This window comes from Camponotus floridanus, unplaced genomic scaffold, assembly GCF_003227725.1.
Source record: "Camponotus floridanus strain SB8 unplaced genomic scaffold, Cflo_v7.5 scaffold4, whole genome shotgun sequence".
NCBI lineage: Eukaryota > Metazoa > Arthropoda > Insecta > Hymenoptera > Formicidae > Camponotus > Camponotus floridanus.
This window is the reverse complement of record NW_020229547.1, coordinates 1,580,377-1,600,414: the sequence shown is the minus strand read 5'-3', so window position 1 is coordinate 1,600,414 and position 20,038 is coordinate 1,580,377. Positions and strand designations below refer to the sequence as shown.

General features: G+C 37.9%; 1 protein-coding gene across 2 annotated transcripts in view; it reads right to left on the bottom strand.

Annotated features, from left to right (window-relative positions):
* The window catches only part of LOC105253030, a 130,674-nt gene that overhangs the window by 63,615 nt on the left and 47,021 nt on the right, over window positions 1-20,038 (bottom strand). For both annotated transcript variants that reach the window (XM_011260773.3, XM_011260775.3), the window contains exon 2: window positions 18,765-18,826. The gene's annotated coding sequence lies outside the window, so the exon portion shown is untranslated. The remainder of the gene's footprint in view (window positions 1-18,764; window positions 18,827-20,038) is intronic.

The following is a 20,038-nucleotide window of genomic DNA, read 5'->3' as shown; positions in this document are numbered from 1 at the left end:
TTTTATAGAAGAACAGTTATGAGAATTTGTATATCCAACGCTTGTTCATACGTGTGTTTCCCTAATTGAGGGCAAAGGGCAAAATTTGATAGGGAAATATTTGAGGAAAAGTATAAACTTTATTACTGCACGTTAATTATTAATTTGCGGGAGATGAAGTACACTCGTCGGATCAAATCGCTTTATAATGTAAATATACATTAAATATACATTATTAAATTGCTGTTATCGAAAATTTTCAAACTAATTTTTAAGCCCACTCGTAAGCAAAAAAGTTTGTTGACGATAGTCAAACAACATTATGTTTGATTACGCGGAGAGAATTTTTCGTAGTGATTTTTTAAATTAGTTAACCATAATTCCATTTCGCCGCAAATAAGTGTTAATTCTTAAAAAGCTCGACACGAATTATTTCGTGCCCGATAAACGAAAATAGAGAGCTTCGGAGGCACAATCGGAGAGAGAGATATTCGCGGGTATAAAACGATACTATCTTAAATATCGGAAAAAACGGACGTGAGAGGATTTAATGTTCAACGCCCTTGAAATAATACGAGACTTTAACGGAGATCTTGTGTCGAGTGGACGTTGAACGTAATGATCGTTATAAAGCGTATCAACGTATTATCGCTTTCTCCTCGAAACACCATTGATTGTTGGTCGCGCGTATCTATCTTGATATTTTTTTTCCGCTTTTAATTTACTCCACGTCCATCGTATGCGCACGCTGCGTGTGTGTGTGTGTGTGTGTGTGTGTGTGTGTGTGCGCGCGTTATATAGATAAATAAAACTAGATGAGCGCAAAAGAAAAAGAGTGGGTTGAGAGAGGGAAAGGCAGGAGAGAGAATGAACACCGAGACTCCTAACTTCCTCAAAAGGGTTTCAACGCAATTTAATTAAAAAAGTGTATTTTCCAGGTTGCTTTTTCCCCGGCCGGCTTTGATCATGCGCGCTAAAGCTCTTTATACATTTTATCCCGACGGAAAAACAAGCGCGGGGCGTCTGGCTACGGGTTTTTCGCCAAGTGTTGTATAGCGCGACGCGGCCGTTCTCGTGAACGAGAACTCGACGAGTCGCGGAGCGAGGGAAAAAAAAGCTTTGTTTATTCCCATATATATCTATGAATGTTTCATGCAATATTCTTCCGCATACGTAACGAGGCTGTATGATAATGCGCGCGGTTGAGGAACCGGTCTTATCGCCCTTTGGATAAGTTATGCGTCGCTCTTAACCGCTCATAGGAGAACTTTTCGTTTCATCGATCGCGCATCGCATAAAAGCGTTGCGAGAAAAAAAAAAGAAGAGAAAAGAGCGAAGAATAAAGCTGCGAAAAACTTTCTACCTCAGATTGTCCCGCAATTTCGTACGGGGAGACTTCCTTTTGACGACGAGAGCAAAGCAACTCGAAGAAATTCTCTCGATCCCGACCCTGTGGCCTAAAAGCGAAGATGACTTTCTCCGCAGTTTCAACGATGTTAATTTAGCCCTTAAGTGGAAGGATCCTCTTGGTTCATCAATAACTGTCGGAGTTTTAAAAGGGAAATAAGTACAATTCAATTTCTCGTAAAAGCGCGCGTAAACTTAAATGCTGCGTGTTTTTTTTTTCATGCAAGGGAGACAGGGAGAGAAAAATAAATAGTTAAAATATCAAAACATTAAATTATGACTCGGAAAAACAATAACAATCTGAAACTTTAATTTTCTGAACAAGTAAATACAATTGAACGAAAAATTGGAAAGATGTAGACGATTCATTAAAAATTCGATTTTTTAGCGAGAAAGAAAATTTCCTCAGTGTCTCAGATATTTCCGATTTTCCGGAGAATCGATGATCATGATGGTGCAGTGAAATATCCTTCTCTTTTACATTAGCAGACGGAGCAGAGAGATTATACGAATAATTATCGTAGAGATGAGCGTTCGCGACGAGTCAGTGACAGATATATTCGATTTATGGCGTGGCAAATTGTTCCTTCGATTACCGGTGTCGCGGTGGCCTCGCTACTGTCGATGATTAGTCGACGACGGATGATCTCGATAATTACAGCGGAATGCTTTGATACACGCGAGGAGAGCGCGCTTCCACTTAGGATGGAGAGCGCGACTCGTTAGCGTCAGTCAGGGCGAGACCGTCGAGTCAAGCGTCGTGCACGAATGATAATTAGCCGTACAAAGCTACAGTAGAAGAGAGAGAGAGAGAGAGAACGGGGAGCCTGAATTCTCTCCGTGTTATACGCGCGTCATAATAATTACAGCGTTCGCAGCAACAACCGCGCGAGACGATCCCGAGCACCGGAAAAGATGAGTCCGTCTCTCGAATTGACACGCTCCGTTCTGAAATTCGTCACGATCCTTTGTGCGCGTCCTAAAGGAACTATACGGGGTGTCACGGCAAATCTCGCGCATAAATGCCTGTTAAGCAACGCGGAATATAAAATTATGCGCGGAGGGAGTGAGTCTCCCTTTTCTTAAAGAGAATTTATCATTTCGTATAAGCAAATGTATCGAGTGCAGAAAATAACATTCCGCGATTTTGCTATATTTATGAATAATTCGCGCCTACGAAACACGTGTTTTTTCCTCTTTTTTAAATGTAATTTTTACACATTTTAATAGCGATATATGCATATGATATAAAAAAAACGTGCAACTGCTCGTATAAAAATTCAAAAATATTAAATAAAATTTTTTCATACAAGACTTTCGAAAAAATGGACTGTGAGTGCGCATTTAAAAGAGAGAAAAATTATTATTAATTTTTCACAATCTACAATATTAGTTTTAATGAAAATTAAACTGTCTGTACGACATGAAAAGTTTATTTTATATTTTTCAATATTTATAAATAATAAATTATCTCATTTCCTATGGTATAAATTACATTCCTTTGTGTTTATTTCAGTACAATTTGACCCAATTTATATCGATAAAATGTTAAAATATGTAATAATCACGATATCTGAAAATTAAAAAAGTTAAATAAAAAATAGAAAGTATTTGCGCGCGAGAAGAAATGGATTCCGATGTGTCCCGGAATCCATTTATCGAAGCCTCTCAATGGAAAATATTTTATAGCGTTATAGTTAAAAAAGAGAGACGTGTGTATTCAGCATCGGTTGGAGAGACCGGAAATCACGAAAGAAAGAGAGGGCTAGCGCCAATAGGTATTCAAGGCAGGCTTTTAAGAGCGTAAAATCACAAGCTTCGCGTGCGTCTGCCTCGGTACTAAAAACGAGAGGCCTACGGGCGATAGGCCACGGTATGCTGTCCGGCAGGTGGATATCGACTCCGAGGAAGAGGAAGGAGGCGCAATGAGAAGAAGGCAAGCGAGAAGGATCCCGATTATTCAGCATCGAGATTTGCAATCGACGTTCTCTCCTCCCTTTCGCCGCTCATTATAGATGCCGTAGCAACGCACGGAGGATATCTCCTTCGATCCTTCCTCGTTCCGTTAAGCGTAGGTCGAAGGAGGAAGAGAACGTTGGATCAACGGGAATGACGGGAGTATCGTAGAACCTCGTCTGCATCGCTCACCAATTAACCCGCGAATAAAGGAGGATGATATCGATGTTTTACTCATTACTGCTATATTACAGGAGCGATACCGATAAGGTATTTATATCGATCTTAGGCGGGCTAAAGGAAAAGAAAACGGCAAGAAGAAAGTGGAAAGGTTATCATTTTTTAATTCTGGAGTTGTATCGCTTTATACGACCGATAAAAAAAAATCTTCTTAACCGTTTCTTCGTCATTTTTGCAATTCTTTCACTGGAATGTTTAATTGCCTCGCCTTTTGCTTCTCTTTGCTTCTCAAACGCTGCACGCTGTGTGGGACTTTTTTTTAATCGATTAACCTATAAGTTATACGCATAAAAAGTACGATAATCGATTTAACGACTGCTGAATTCATCGGTTTGCATACCTGAAACGCTCCAACTTTTCAGCGAGCCTATCTCTGTAGAATATTGACAAATATTGTCACGTTCTTGCGCATTTAAAGAGAACATGCATGTCGATAATCAAATACGTGGACGGAATCGAAGACGGAAATGTAGTACATCTATTTTCTCGTATAAAGATTCATACTATTGGTGTATAAGAACATAACAGAGAAATTCTCTACATTTACAATGTAATGCAATCGTGTTGGCAAACGTTGGAAATCCCTTGGTAATGTGCCAAAAATATTTTGGCATTGCTGACACAATGCTTTCATGCAAATCTTATTTCACGTTCGCTTTGTTAACTAACGTTTCGGAGTTGTATTATTTAATTAGTATTTATTACTCATTTGAATCATCAGTGAATCATCAGTGAATCATTGTATAAACTATTTTATAAAATAATAATTAAAATATTATAAATGTATTTCAAATTTGAAAATATGTATCTCAATTTATATTAAAATTATAAATAAATAATAAATAATTATAAACACTGAGAAAAATCGTTTGATTGTACCAACAAGACGTATATGAAGGCATTTTGGTTAAATTAAATAAGAATTTCTAGTTATCATAAGACACAATTTTTTATAACTAGAATGTTTAATAGATTTTACTATAAGGATTTGATTAATATTTTCTGGTTAAATCTATAAAATTTCTTGTTGCATCAACTTCTCTGCTTGCCACTAGGCGGCGAGCAACTCTTAACTTAACTTGTATTCAATATTTGTCATGAAATGTATATAAAGAACTAGTATTAACGTTAAATCCAAAGTATTTTTTTCTTACGAGCAGTAGTCCAGAAAGAGGACGCTAACTCTCTGATTGTGTATGTTTGAGCTGCATCCTCTTCTTGCATCACTGTTTATCAGTTTAATTTCGAACAAACTGAATTTAAAATAATTTATTCAATAATCTAGATTGAATTTATCCAATAATCGTGTTGGAATTCAGAATATTAAACAGGCTTTTGAGATTAGATGGAAAAAATTTGAGACGACTTGGTGCTGGGGAGTTTAGTATTATTAACCAGAAAATTTGATAAATTTAACAGGAAGAGATTAATCAGATTCATCTGGTAATTCCTACAAGAATTCTGGTTCGTCCATTTTCCAACAGACATACTGATTGAATCTACCGGAATTCTAATTAACGCAACCACATTTTTTCTCAGTGAATAAATAATAAATAAATTTATCAAAAACATCTTTTTAATTTGTTCCATTTTCCCCATCTTAAACAAAAACAAAGCGTGAGAGGATCATTTTCATACAATTAGATAAAAAATACTTTTCTCGTTAGATCGAGCGGATTTCACGGCGATATGAATTACAGGGTGCTCGTTAACACGTACATCCGTAAATAACGCGGGGGAGTTTGCAAACGGCTTAAGAAGTTGAAAAGTGCGCTCGACAAAGTATCGTTCGGTTCGAGAAGCCCGCAAGAAGAGGAAGAGGGTAGCAGTAGCAGCAGCAGCAGCCGATCATCGTCATAGTTGTATCGGTAGCGAGGATGCTGCGCGACGCGACGCCTTTTTGCTCGCGAGCATTTTGCATACTTAAAAAGTTTGAACTTCGCTTTATAACGAGCTTAAAGTCCGCGTACGGTTAACAAGGAATGATTTACCGCGTTCCTCGCCATATGGCACGTCCCGGGCCCGCACGCACACAACATGCGTGCGTACGTAATCGACCAGGCCGGAGCGAGCGACTGAATAAATCACTGCCGTGCGGCCTAATATAATCGCGCCTAATAAAGTTGGCAGCCACTAAATTTTCTTAACTCGACCGTCCTCCCTCCCGATCAGTCCAGTCGACCGACCGCCAACGATTTAACGACATAATCCGTCTCCGAGAGGATTGTCTATCGCGATAAACGCGCGCAAATATCATCGTCCGAGCTCGTCTCGCTCCAACTCTCCTCGAGCGATTCTGCTCGAGAACCGCGTCGAAGGCTCGCTCGTTTGGACGCTGTACCAGAAAAATAATGAGATGATTAGGTAACTAACGAGAAGGCGGAAATCGTGCATCGAGACGAAAAATTAATTAGAGGGTTAAAGTACAGACTAAACGAAGAAACGACAAATGGTAGGATGCATTCGATCATTTTTATATTTACGGAATTAAATCTACATTTTTTTGAATAATAATTAACTGTATATTGATATGAATGTATAAATTTAATTTTTATTTTTAATAACAAAGTTCATTTCATGGCATCACATATATAAATATATAAAGTGCAATATCGAAGTGTCGCGATATTTTCACCGAGAAAGGTCGGTGCGGAAAATTCATGAGACCTAACGTCATATGTCCATCTATCATTCAATTTCTGGAATATCCTGTGTGTTCTTTTCGCGCGGGTTTCTAGCATTTTGCATGTCCTTTTTTCCTCTCTTTGTCAAAGAAGGAGCAAAAATGGGTCTGTGTGCCGAAAGGGCGGGCACGCAGACCCAGTTTCGATCTTTCTTACTCTTCTTTGTGCCAATATCCTGTGTTTCAGTCTCCATAGAAACCTTTAAAGATTTTTAAAGATTACCGTAACCAATGTGATATTTCACGCCGTCGTGTCTAGGCCACTATAGAATTTGACCCAGTGACCGGTCGTCGTGAAAGATTCACGAGTCTTTTTACGCTTCATTATCTACGTTTTATCCTATATATACGTCGTGTATAATTGTTACGCGTACGAAATGGTAACTGGAACTACTGGGTGGCACGATAAAAGCCGAAATACGTCGATCGTGCGAAAATTCGAGATATCCTATTCGAAATTCATACTCGTTCGCTCGTTCGGGTCGGCAGCTAACTCGGTCGTGTGTATTTACGTGGGAGATTTACGCCGCACTATCGATCCCCACTCGCCTATATCTTCGATGCATTAACGTTGAAGTTGCTGATGAAGAACGCAGCGGCGGATTGACCTGTGAGCTCCTTTCCTACCGCTTGGCAACCTCCGCATACACCAGTATGATTACGTTTCCCGTCATTTTAATCAACCAGGATTAATTTACGTTCAGCAATAATTTATCGGCCTTCCAAAGTCGGATTATAAATAAATATCTAATTTGTTACTTTTTTAATTAAATAACATTTTCTCACTTGTTTCTTACGTTATTCTTTCATATTTTATATCAAGGATGCTTTGTATGTACAATCCCAGCAAAAAGTAACTGAAAATCAATATTGACGAATATCCTTTTTGCGTATTTTGATGAAGAAATTGTGTGGAATATTACGATTTGATGATTTGATCTTAGCTACAGTGTGTATTTTTTTATATTTATTGCGTTTTTACTGAAATATTCCGAATTTTGTTGATCGAAATGATTAACTTTTGACAGAGAATTTCGCCTTGTGACAGATACATGGCTAACTTCACTGAATTATATTTAATATTTTTTTAACCAGTTAGTACTTGTATAATATTATTTGATCAAATATTTCCTCTAAACTTTTGCAAATTTTAAACAAATTCTGAATGTTATTTCCATGTATTTTTGTCATTTGAATCGACGTGGTTATACGTTATTACGTTTCCCATAAGAACACATGTTAATTCGATGCGAATTAAAATCCTTATAACTTGTGAACGCTTTAATGAATCGATTTAAAAATTGTACTGAAAATTCTAAACATATGTAAGGACATTCTGTACAATTTTCATTAAATTCTCAATATTTTGAAAATAGGTACAAAACATCCTTAAATTTGCATATCGATGTTTATTTTTTTCTTATATTAAGATCTCTTTCATTATTCCTTTTCAAATTTACGTTTCTGCAATGTTATAACCAACTTTGACATCATGAAATAGTATTAATCAAATTTGCTAATTACTCACAATATTCGTCATTACTTGAAAACCAAATTCTTGAACAACTCTCGAAGATCCGAAATCTTGATTTGCTCTTTATGTTTACTCTACAAGAACTTGTGGCAAATCTCGAATTTTCACATTTCACGTACCTATATCAATCTCTAGCGTGATTTCTAATTAAGTTTCTAGTTTATAAATGATCATCGAGTTAATTTGATTCTATTTAAAACGATGCAAATTGAAAACTAATTGATAAAAATTAATGTAAACCTTGCTTTAATATTTATTTATAAATCTTTTCTTGTTTTTAAAGATCCTGATGAAAAAGGCGATAAAATGAAATAAAATAAAATAATTGTCGCTATACAATTTCCATCAAGCTTGTCGCTTATCGATTTGTCCCGCTTTATAAAATCGACATACCATATTCTGATCTTGCGGCTATCTTTTCCAGCTCTGCAAATTTGCCGGAGAACCGTGTACCATACGATTTGCGATATCAAACGAAATAGTCGGGAAGGGATTTTCGAGGCGTCGACGTGAAATATACGACGTGTACGGGCGGAAATGTATGGGGGTTTCGTATACCCTCTTGATTCAGACACGATGATTCTTGCATTTCATTTTGCAGCGACGCGAAAATCGCGCGTATTGGCAACCTGAAAGATTTATCGAGCACGAAGCGGGCGCCCGATATCGATAAATTATTGGGATTGTATTTGGCATTGGCGTAAATAGATTAGTAAATTACCGCGATCGTTGCAGTAATGATTACAGTGGTTTGGCAAGCGGCAACATTTTAGCATCGCAACGGGATTGGCGATTAATTGAACGCGCCATCGCATAAAGACGATCAAAGATCGAGCTTCGCGCTCCTCTTCCTCGCTTACGTAACTGACGTAACTTTCAATACGAGAAGAATACGAATAATAGCATTCGGCCTTTAGTGCTTGTTCGATACGCGAGAAAAATCGATCTGAAAGTATAATTTATGGAAAGTTCGAGCGGCGCGCGACCGTACGCGATAAATTCCTGAAAAATTTCCGTCTTACCTCCTCGTTTCTTCTAAGGATTCCCTCGCTTTTTCTCGCGCGATCCTACATTCTTACACGTATTTCCAGCGATTTCCATCACTTCCGCGCCGCTTGCTCGCTCGTGTCTGTTCCAGCTTCAATTTGTGATGTCCGCGTCGAATTTGACGAATGTCGAAATCCAAGAGATCTCTCTCTTTCTCTCTCCCTCTCTATTCCCCTCTCTCGAGCTCCCGCCTTTCGCGTCTCTTTGCTCGTTTATGGAAACAATGTTTCGCTTCACTTGCGGCTACTTAATCTCTCTCGTTAATTTTGTACCGCGATGCAATACTCTCTACGAGCGTAATCGTGTAACCCGCCTGCCGCATTCTTTCTCTCTCTCTTCCTCTGTCCTCGTCTCTCTCATCGGAGCAATCTTCCCGCGAGCATCGAAGCGTGCGATTACGTTTCACTTCGTTCTTCGCGTATTCCGCATAGCGCAGAGGTGCGTTTATGCTGTGCGGGCGAGCAAACCCGTGTGAACGAACTCGGTGTGAACGGAATTTTGAAATTGTGTATTCAAGAGTGACCGTACCTCCAGCCAGCATAAATCCATCGGATTCATAGGATTCTGATGCGGATTGAACAATTCAAGTTTTGACATTTTACGACACTGATATTTTACTACACTGATTGCAATATTTATTTAATAAATGTATTATGTATACAGAGTGTTTGAAATATTTAACATCTCATCACATCTATGCCTTGCGATAGAAATTTAAAAAAAGTCTCATATTAGAAGGCAGATAAACAAAAAGTTTTTAAATATTTTATTGAAAAGTAATAACGCGGAAAAAAAGAAGGAAATAATTCGACTTAATTTTTTATTTGAAAAACACCAATCTTCTTTGTCAACGTAAATCTGATCAATTCAGAATAATTATTTATCTTTCAAATGTCTTGCATCGTTAAAAATTTTTATCCGCTGTAAAACTATGAATGAAAAAGTATATAAAGCAAGAGTAAGTAAATATACGATAGAAATTGCGAGGAAAAAATATCGATATCACTTCAATTGGTCGAAATTAATCAAGAAAATGACATGAAATTCAATATTAAATTCAATTTTTCGAACGAAGAAAAAGGAGAGAAATTTACATTGACGAAGATGATCAGCATTTTTTTTTCAAATGGAAGCCTTTAATTTTATTTTTCACTCTAACTTACGTGATATTTTGATCTTACAAATTACACTGTGAAATAAATTGAAAATATTAAAAATTGAAACGCACGGCAGATTTTGGACATGCGCGATGACGCGAGACCTCGAAACTAGAATGGATTAGATCAATAATATCCACTTTGAATGTGAAACTTTACTTAAGGCGTGTCTTACAAATTACTAGCTTAATCCACTCTCGGAGTTATCGGGTGCTCGAACTTGCCCTAAAATTTTTATGCTGTGGGTAGTTGCGTCGACGTGCAGTCACGGTATCGTTCAATACCTTTGAGAGATCCTTCCGGAGATGAGATAGTCACGATCCGTCGTGAAATTTAAAGAACCTCCGTAGAGAAGCAGGAATATAAGGGAATCGAGCTCTGGAAAGTTTCTCATTGACGAATCGCGCCGTCAAGCGTAATCGCAAACGGTAGTTTACCCACGCTGACAATTGATTAGACTCGGGATAATACAGAGTCGGGCATCGAGAGAGAGAGAGAGAGAGAGAGAGAGAGAGAGAGAGAGAGTGAGAGAGGGAGGGAGGGAGGGAGGGAGGGAGGGAGAGAGAGGGACAGTCTCCATCCCGATCGCTACGACTCGACTGCGCCGCGCATATAATTACGTTTTCTCTCATCCCGCATCAATTCGACGTAGTGCCACTTCGTCGTAATTCGTTTCCTACTTTCGTCCTCCTCGCGAATACGTCTTCAGCGCGCGTGTCCTTATTCCTTCCCTCTCTCTCTCTCTCTCTCATTACCTACCGGACCGATCGCGCCCAGAGAAAGAGAGAGAAAGAGAGAGAGAGAAGCGTACGATGCATTTTATCGCGACTGCAAAATTTAATGAAGTCACAGAGAAAGGGAAAAAGCTCGTATCAGCATCGAGCATAATTTAAAGAGGTCAGACTACGCCTGCTTTGTGCAACGCAATTCTTTATTAAATATTTCCGCCTATATCGCGGGATTTGCATTCGACGAAGCGGCTGGACTTGGCATTTTCTTTTCGGAGCGCTGATATTACTTGTTTGTTTCTGCGTATGTAGTATCTAGTTCCCAAAAATTTTATGTCAGTAGCTTTATGTAAGTAGTGCCGTGGGAGCGATTATACTTTATAGCTTATTGCAAAATCGATAGCGTGCTCTCGTCGGGAGAGAAACTATTTTCCCGGCTTACAACTTCAAGAAATGGTTTCGTGCATTATTTTTGAAATACCGCACATCCACATTTCTGCATTAGTATAAGGATTTAGTATGTCAAGCGCTACGCAAGCTATTGTACAGAGAACGTGTATCATTATATCATTACTATTACATCGGTATTATTGTGCCATTGTATCCTGTTGCAAAAATTGGTGAATAAAAACGGAGAATAAAAATGCTCGAGGTCTTGTCCGATTCCACGTCGCTATCGCAGCTTTAACAGCGAGCGAAAATAACTAGAGGAACGATTTCCGCGCTTTTTAACGCAACCCTGGGCTTCGCGTAAAGAGGTATATCGCTTCGAGCGAAACGATTTTATCCGTTCTTGCAGATTCAAAGGCAAAAATATCGAGAATTTTCTGAACTTTGACGTGGCTCGCTCATAAGACGCAAATCGCTCGCTCATGCGAGAACCATCGCGCTTTTCCTTTTGATAGAGGCCAGGATTTTTAATACTCGTCGCGCCGCCACCCACATTCTACGTCTCGTCTACCTGCTACCCATATGAAAATGTGGCTGTACGGATCAAGCGCGAAGACCACTTGACACTAATCACGATACGTGACCGTCAAAGGCCGCGGTGGATCCTGGAGTGGACTATTCAGTCGCAAAAGGAAATACAATCAAAGAGAGAGCAATTAAAAACCAACGAGTCTCCCATCTACATTTTTTCTCGTTTTCTCTATCTCTATTTTCTGCCTCTCTCCCTCGCTATCTGCGTCTGTCCATCTATCTATCTACCTGTCTATCTCTATCTCTCTCGTTTCCTACGTCTACCCTTTCGTTGGCCTTTCAGACCTTTGCATCGTCCCTCAATCAAGGTACCCAGGCGCGCGCACACAGGTGCGCGTGTACAAGTGCATATACGTGAATGTCTATGTGTGTACACAACCCGCCGGGATCCTTCCCTTGTTAGAAGTCATTTCAAACATTTGCTATATCATGATCGCTCGCTCGGTGCTCGACCGGTGCGAGCGTCTCTTGCTCGCGGTCCCCCGAGCTACGAGAAAAGACGTCCGGTCGTCGGAACGAGACTTCGATGGTCCCTCGACACGAATTAAAGACCCATTCGCAGCGCTATACGCTAAGGCTCCGTCTGCTTCTTCTTGCTCGTCGTCGTTTCTACGTATGCGGTATGCATGGACTAACGAGCGTCCCGAGTCGTTTTAGAAATACGACGAATCATTTGGAATATTAGTCACAAGTGGGATTTCTCGAAAAGTCTCGAGCACGTTCCTTTTGAAAATTTCATAGATAAGAACACGCGATAGCGCTCGAATTAAATCGACATTAAAATTATCTCCCGTGTAACTTAATCACAGATAGCGTCGTGAACTTTCACTATACTTAGCGTTAATTGCGTTCTAAAATTCCTCGGATCAATTGAGAGATTTTTGACACTGAAATAATTATTGAAACATTTATCAATTTTTGCTCGATGAAACGTTATTGTTCTCGCGTATAATTACGATAAATACATTTATCGTGTCCGATCAAGACGGTAATACATTTACTCGGATATACATTTGCGTGTAACGTAATGGCGACCTTGCGCTTGACAGCTGTCAAACGCCTATTTGAGTAATTCGATTGATATTATACAATTAATTTCATTGATAAAATTAATATAATCGCATTCTTCTTTAATTGATACATTAATTAATATATTAATATATTAATTAATATATTAATACTTTCATAGAGGCTAATACCTCAAGACTCGAGACTCTAAAGATTTCAAAACTTTTAGGTTTCTTAATGTATTTTTCGGGAAGATTCCCAAAAGAATTTCCAGCTGTCAGAAATATTCAAAGCAATAATTCTAAACACCATAATCACTAAATCGCTTGAGCATCGTTTGTAAGAAAGAAATTAGAGTTACTACTAGAGGTATGCGTCAGTATCCAGACGGTTTTTCTCGAGGGAGATGTTCGATGTATTTTTCAGATTATTCGGATTCCCCCGTCCTCCCTTCCTCACTCTTTCGGTCCGCGGCTCCTCTTGAATATAAAAGGGACCTACAGGTGAAAGTGTACCCGCGCCGACTTAGTCATCCTAGACGTGTCGTCAAGCCTCGAGTAGGTAGAACAATGCCGGCTCCATGCGTCACCCTCTGTCTCCTCGTTGCTGTCTCTTGAAATAAACGCACTAGGAACTCTATGTTAAGAAGAGCGATTAGCGTCGTTTGCCCCTTCGTCGCCACTTATTCACTATCCTAAAGTAAGGTCTTTTAAAACTAACTGCAGCGTTAATAACCTGAATGATTCTATACGAGAGTCTAACTTACTTTTCTAAAAACTTGACAGAAGTTATCCTTAATTTTTGGGAATTTTAAAATGTATTTAATTTTTTCTTTTTTAAAAGAAATTGTGTATTGCAATAAACAATTATTAGCTACAAGTAATCTCGAAATATTATTTCCATTCTCTAAAATATTTTCTCTCTGCAAATTGTATCATTATTTTAAATCTAGACACTTACTTTATAATTATATGTTTTTCTACTCATATTTGATAGAATTTCATTTGATTAAAAATAGAAAGGTTATTTTTAAATTAAAAAATTAATTCTTCTGAGATTGAAAGAAATAAAATTTAAGTTAAAAAGTTATATTTTTAAATCTTATGTAAATATTCAGGTTTACTTTAATTAAAAGTATCATCTCTTTCTCTTTTCCTCTCTCTTTCTCTTTCTGTATGTATATGCATGTCATGTTGTAGGCGAACATGACAGAGAATCCTCTCGAGATTTGCAAAGAGACTCGCGAGCTGAGGAGCTAATCGCGTATCTATCTCGTTCCTTGCCATGTCATGTTGAGATGACAAACACCCCATGTAATTTATCGCACCGTTTACATAATCGAAGAAGCTGTTGTTGAGCGAAACGTGTACAGGGGGATGCGTATTTTGTCGCGGTTTGAGAATGCATTATACATACAAAAGCGAGAGAAAGAGAGAGAGGAAGTGAATAACTTCGTTGGTAGAGAATTATTTTTCCTAAAATGTGGAAATAAAACATCGAATATACCTATTCTATTTTTGAAAAGACCGAATGTATTATTCAACCATCCATGAGATAGGTATACATGTATCCCATATTATTCGACAAATAATTGTATATTTTCTTTTATAATGGCAAATTATATATTAAAATATGTCATCAATAATAGTGGTAGAAATGTTTTAAAAAAAGACAAGATATATTCGAAAATGAAAATATTTAAAGGATGTTTCATAAGATCTACCTCAATAATTTTTACTAGTATTTTTCAATATTAAAGATAATTTTTCCTTAAAAAGAATCTTTTCAACCATGTTTTGCAATCAGTTAAAAATTTTTAATATTAAATAACACTAAGTTAAACATTTTAAGTTTTAATCCAGATTCTAAAATAAATTTGATTTAAAAATAATTTAAAAAAATAACTCGGCAGATTATCTATTTTTAAACATGTAGAATTTAAATCTTAAAAATCTTACACACACATTTTTTTATATTAAATATTACTTTAATTACATGTCCTTTAAATTTTCATAAAAAGAAAGTCATTTTTAGTCAAAGTCATTAAAGAGAATATAAAATCTTGTATTGTCATAGCAAATATATATATATCTTTAACCTGTATATGAAAGGTAGTTAAAAGTTTTTGAACAAACAGCTTGATTATCAAACAACGTTTCGCAAAGGTCCTTCGTTAATGAATCCAAGCGACCCGTCATATAATTGCTACGCTGCTGAGGTAACGGACTATAATCGATTCAATAATGTAGGGTATAGTGTCTTTGACTTCAAAGGCTAATTAATTTCCGAGATGACGATAAACACTACATTAACCACTTCCACAGTCATGAAGAAAGCACAACCATGTACGAAATCATATATGCATCCATAGCGCATTTCTGAGTATTAAGGTAGTTTATGACAAAAATAAAAGGGAAAAAAAACGTTTATCTCACAAATGTGCAACGCTAGTTGTTTTATTATAGATTGATTTATGTGCGGATTTTCGGCGAGCTCATTGGACATTTGCCGGGGATTCCTATAAATTATAGACTGGATATTCGATACGAGTGCCAAGGATATTCATCATAGTTTTATATCTCTTTTGTAAAATATAAGTGAACTTAATTTTGTCCAGTTTTAAAAATAGATAGTAGATTATTCTCTTTTTCTATTTTCTTATTTCTGTATGTATTAGAAAAAAAGGTACAAGGATTTTTTTTATCTAAAACCAATTTGCATCGCTTTACAAATTTTGTTTATGAAATTATACGCCTTTGTGTGAAAAAAATCTCCATTTTTTATTAGATTAATGAATCTTACCGTGACACGACGCGTAATTGAAGTAATATTCTTCAAATGTCGGCGATATCGATTCGAAAAATCTCCGAGAAAAATATCGCTGTTGTGCCAGAAAAGAACGTATAATGAGCGCGCAATTTAGAAACGTTAATAAATGGACGGCGGTGTAAATATTGGGTTAAAGTCGGCAGAGTTTCGAATTCGATTCCTCGAATCTATATCGCACGGATTGCGTTTAAAATTGATAGCCCGATCAACGCGACGGCGCCTCCTACAATTGAATCTTCTGATAAATTTCCCATCTATCTCGACACTCGCAACTTGAACGGCATCGGTGGTACCAACCACCTCCACCAACCGCGCGCCAGAACGCTCGAGTCAAATAATTTCTCGAATTGTAATGTCGTCGATAAATCAATCGTCGTTCTCGCCCGCGACGCAATTGTCTTTGACAATTGTATTCGCGACTACAATACCGCGTTAGCACGCCCGAACTGTTGCACGTCAATTTGAAAATTTTACTTGTCAGGCCAACAATTCTCCGATGATCCGGCCTGGAAGGGAAGCCATTTTTTAGCATCTGTATTAAATCTCCACGTCTCTCGCGCTTGTTTTTAGTTACGTTCCATCTATCTCGCATCGAATTAAACTTGCTTCGCTCACTCACGTAACAACTTTGGCGAGCAACTTGATGAAGGAAACAAAACGATAGATATCGCGCAAATAATGGTGCCGCGAGTAAAAATATAAAAATTTTCTATTAACAATTTACATGTTTTAATTTAATTAAAATATACAGATAGTAAGAGTATTAACTTGGGAGGTCTCGGCGTGAGAAGAATTAAAAAAAAATTTGTTTTAAATATATATTCCACACACGCATTTATTATTCATAATCAAGATAAATTTATCAACACAATGAATAATCATACACTCGACATTTGAATAATAAATGACTCGTTTTTTACTTAGGATAAAAAGAAGCACTTTTGAAGCGGATTTGCGTACCGCGAGTTAATTTCGAAAATAACTCGTGATAGTTACGCCCCAACGGGCACGTGGGAGGCGAACGTTCAATATTTAAATGTTTAGCTTGACTTGCCGAGCTCTCTGGGCTTTATCGTGAATCAAAAGCCAACAGAAAAAGAGAGCGCTGGCTCAAGCGCGTTACAATACTCTTGTCCAGCCTCGCGCGGATGAAAATGTCCTCTCTCTGTCTTTCACACCGCGTTCAAACTCCGAGGGCCGGTAGTCGTTTTTTGTATCCTATGCATGTATATCGAAAGCGCACCGCAGGATCCATCCAGGAGATGCGCCTTCAGAAAAAAGACGTGCTCAAGGTACAATATAAAATCAACCGTTCATTTAAATATAAACGAGTCGCGTTGGACACGTATGTTTCGGATGAACACGTTAGTCCTCCCCTCTAATTCACGATCTCTTTCCTCGTATCAAGCGACGATACAATGCCAAGGCGTTGTGTATAGTACGAGCCGTATTTACATATCTTGATACATACGCATGAGAAAAATCGATGGCAGCCCCATGATGGCCAATCGGAAAGCGGAAGGCAGGCCGTACGCATGTCCACGTGTACACATCGCCCCAAATACATGTGCATGCACGTAGGGTGACCCGGACTAATCGAAAAGCATTCTAAAAGAAGACGTAAGAATATGAGATGTTACAATATAAAGACCGCTAATCGTTCCTTCTCTCGTGGAATGTAAAAATTTTGAATGACCATAATGTAACTTGTGTTTGTATCATTGGAATGCACATAAAATTCAAGTTATGAGCGAATAATGGACGTTTTTCTGAAAATAAAATATCTAATTTTACGAGTCGAAGATAGAATCGGTATCTCGTATTTCTATCTCTTCTCTCTTCCGTTATATGATATATTCCTTGATTACTTTTTCTGTAGCGAGGAACATCGAGGAGAATCACATCATTATTTGTCAAATCTTTTTCCAATTTCCAAATTTCCATTCCCTGATCGATCGACCTCGAATGTGAAGTTCCTCCGTGATAAGGTCGATCAACCTCGAATGCGAAGTTCCTCTGCGATAAGATTTGCTTCGACTCAATTAAGAAATAAAGTTTGGTCGATCGGACGAAATTTTTTTAATTTAAAAAATTAATTTAATTTAATCTAAAAAATCGCCTATGATTTTTAGTGTCATTTCAAATACTACGAGAAAGTATTATGAAAACCCAATTCGATATTGATTAAATGCTAAACGAAAAAGCATGTGAAATACCTTATATATTAAATCGTCTGGCCACCTCGCTCACGTTACGAGCTTATTCGACGCGTGTTAAACAGTTCGTCGAAAAAGGCACCTACTCAAGTCCATCTCCCTCTCTCTCTTTCCCTCCTCTGTCTTTTATCGGCTTCTGTCGTCGCACCGTAAAACCGTAAATTCTCCTCACGTTTCATTCGGAGGAATAATGAATCGCTTGTTTCTGAGAAAGGCGATACACGCGTGAGGGAATAGGGCAGGAGAGAAAGAAAGTCCAGAGTTTATCGTAAACGACCAATTTTATTCTCACCACGAGAGCTATTCGTCGCACGAGGACGAGGCGTAAAGACGTCTAGACATTATTATTTAGGGGGGAATCGAACCGTGCCGAGAGAAGCTTGCGGCTATCTCGCGGGAGATAGAATGAAAGGGGAGAGCGTGTATAGTTGATATCGATGCTTAACACCGGGAACGATCGCTAGTTATCGCCCACCAAGTCGGAACATCGATGTTAAAGCTTGATATTGAAATATCTTGATTTCGCTACCTCTAGTGTTTTCTAACTCGCCTCTGCGTTACCTTAAGCGTAGTTTTACAAAACTCATCGTAACATTGGACGATATAATTGGAGAATATTAAATTATCATTACACGTCAATTTAATCCATAGCAAATTTTAATTGATGCTAATAAATCGATGGCATTAATTGAGAACATTGTAATTTCTGAGCGTTCTCGATTATACAATATTATTTTCCAATATTATTTTATTTTTCAGAAGCGTATTTAAAATTGTATCATTTAATTTATGTAGTTTACATTTTTATTTAACGTTTTATATTAATTTTCATATTAATTTTATATCAATCTTAAATAAATAATGAAAATCTTTTGAAAACAAACTTGTACAAATAATTGCTTGAGAAAATATTAAAATTTGATAATTACAATATTCTTCATTAATATCGTCGCGATCGACGTCGCGTTAAGAATAAAAAATGAAAAAGTTAATACGAACCGAAGCAGCAGAAGATGATTGAATGCTATGCGAATATCCCAATCCACGTGAAAGGCCAACACCTGAAACAAAAAACATTGGAAACATTATAGAAACAAAAACGTTGAAAGACTTTGATCCTATCAATCCTGCTCAATAATAAGAAAATGCGAAGATTGAACGATTCTTTCATACGAAATAGGCGCTTAGATCGAAACGGAATCTTATCCTAATGGATGATAAAACACCGATATCCTTTCCCATCTGCCATTTGACTATCTATTCTCTTGTATACCCCGTTCTTACAGCCGATAATATCATGGGGCAAAGCCCATCGTGTCTCTCATGAATCGACCATCGAGCGTCGGTTCGCCGTTTTCGAAATATCGAACGTTCAGCGGAAGGTCATCCCTATACCATTTCCGACGTACCGCTCGGTATCGTTAAGAAAATGATAGTTCCCGGCGCGAATCGGCGGGAAAAATGGAACAGCAGGTGCCCGTGCTGGCTACGCAAGCAATCTGTCAGTAGGTGGAACCGTGTAATGACGTAGCGCCCGATTCTTATGTGCGCGTTGCGTGCAACGTTCCCTGGACGATCTAAGCTTTCGGCGTCCTCCCGGTGACGTAATAATTAGGGGAGGGAGGCGAATGCAAAATAAGCTGCACTTTTTACCATCAACGCGTTTAACGTTCATTAATATTTACCAGGTCCAATTTTTCATTCAAATCAAAATTATATATACGCAACTTTACGAGAAAGAAACATATGTGCATTTACATGTCAAGGGGAAGAAATGTGAAAAAAGATGCGACTAAACAGCTGAATAATTTTAAAATGTTATCTCTGAAATTGTTGACACTGGATGATTTTTTGAATTGCGTGCTAATGTGTCAAAAAAAGATTGCGGCATAAAAGGAATATTTTTTTTTTAACAGATCAGTATAAGGAGTTAAATGTTAAACATGTTCCGAACCACTTAGTTACGCTGTCCTGTTTCCTCTCCTCGCGTGCAGATTAAAGCGCGCAAGGCGAACCCCGTTTCTTTTTTTTTTGTTCCGTCATATTAAAAAAACAAAGGAGCAAGACGCGTATAAATTTCGGCCTAATTTCCAGGGATCTCGAGAGACTTACGATCATGCAAATTCCACGAGACTGCTCGTGCTCGAAGGTCGGCCTTCGTTTCTTCAAAGATTTTTCTCGTCTCCCTACCAACGTCTCGTATACAAGGCGACACAAGGCGTCAGTATTGAGGAAAAAAACTATGTCGGCACTTTTTCCACGCCGGTTAGGCT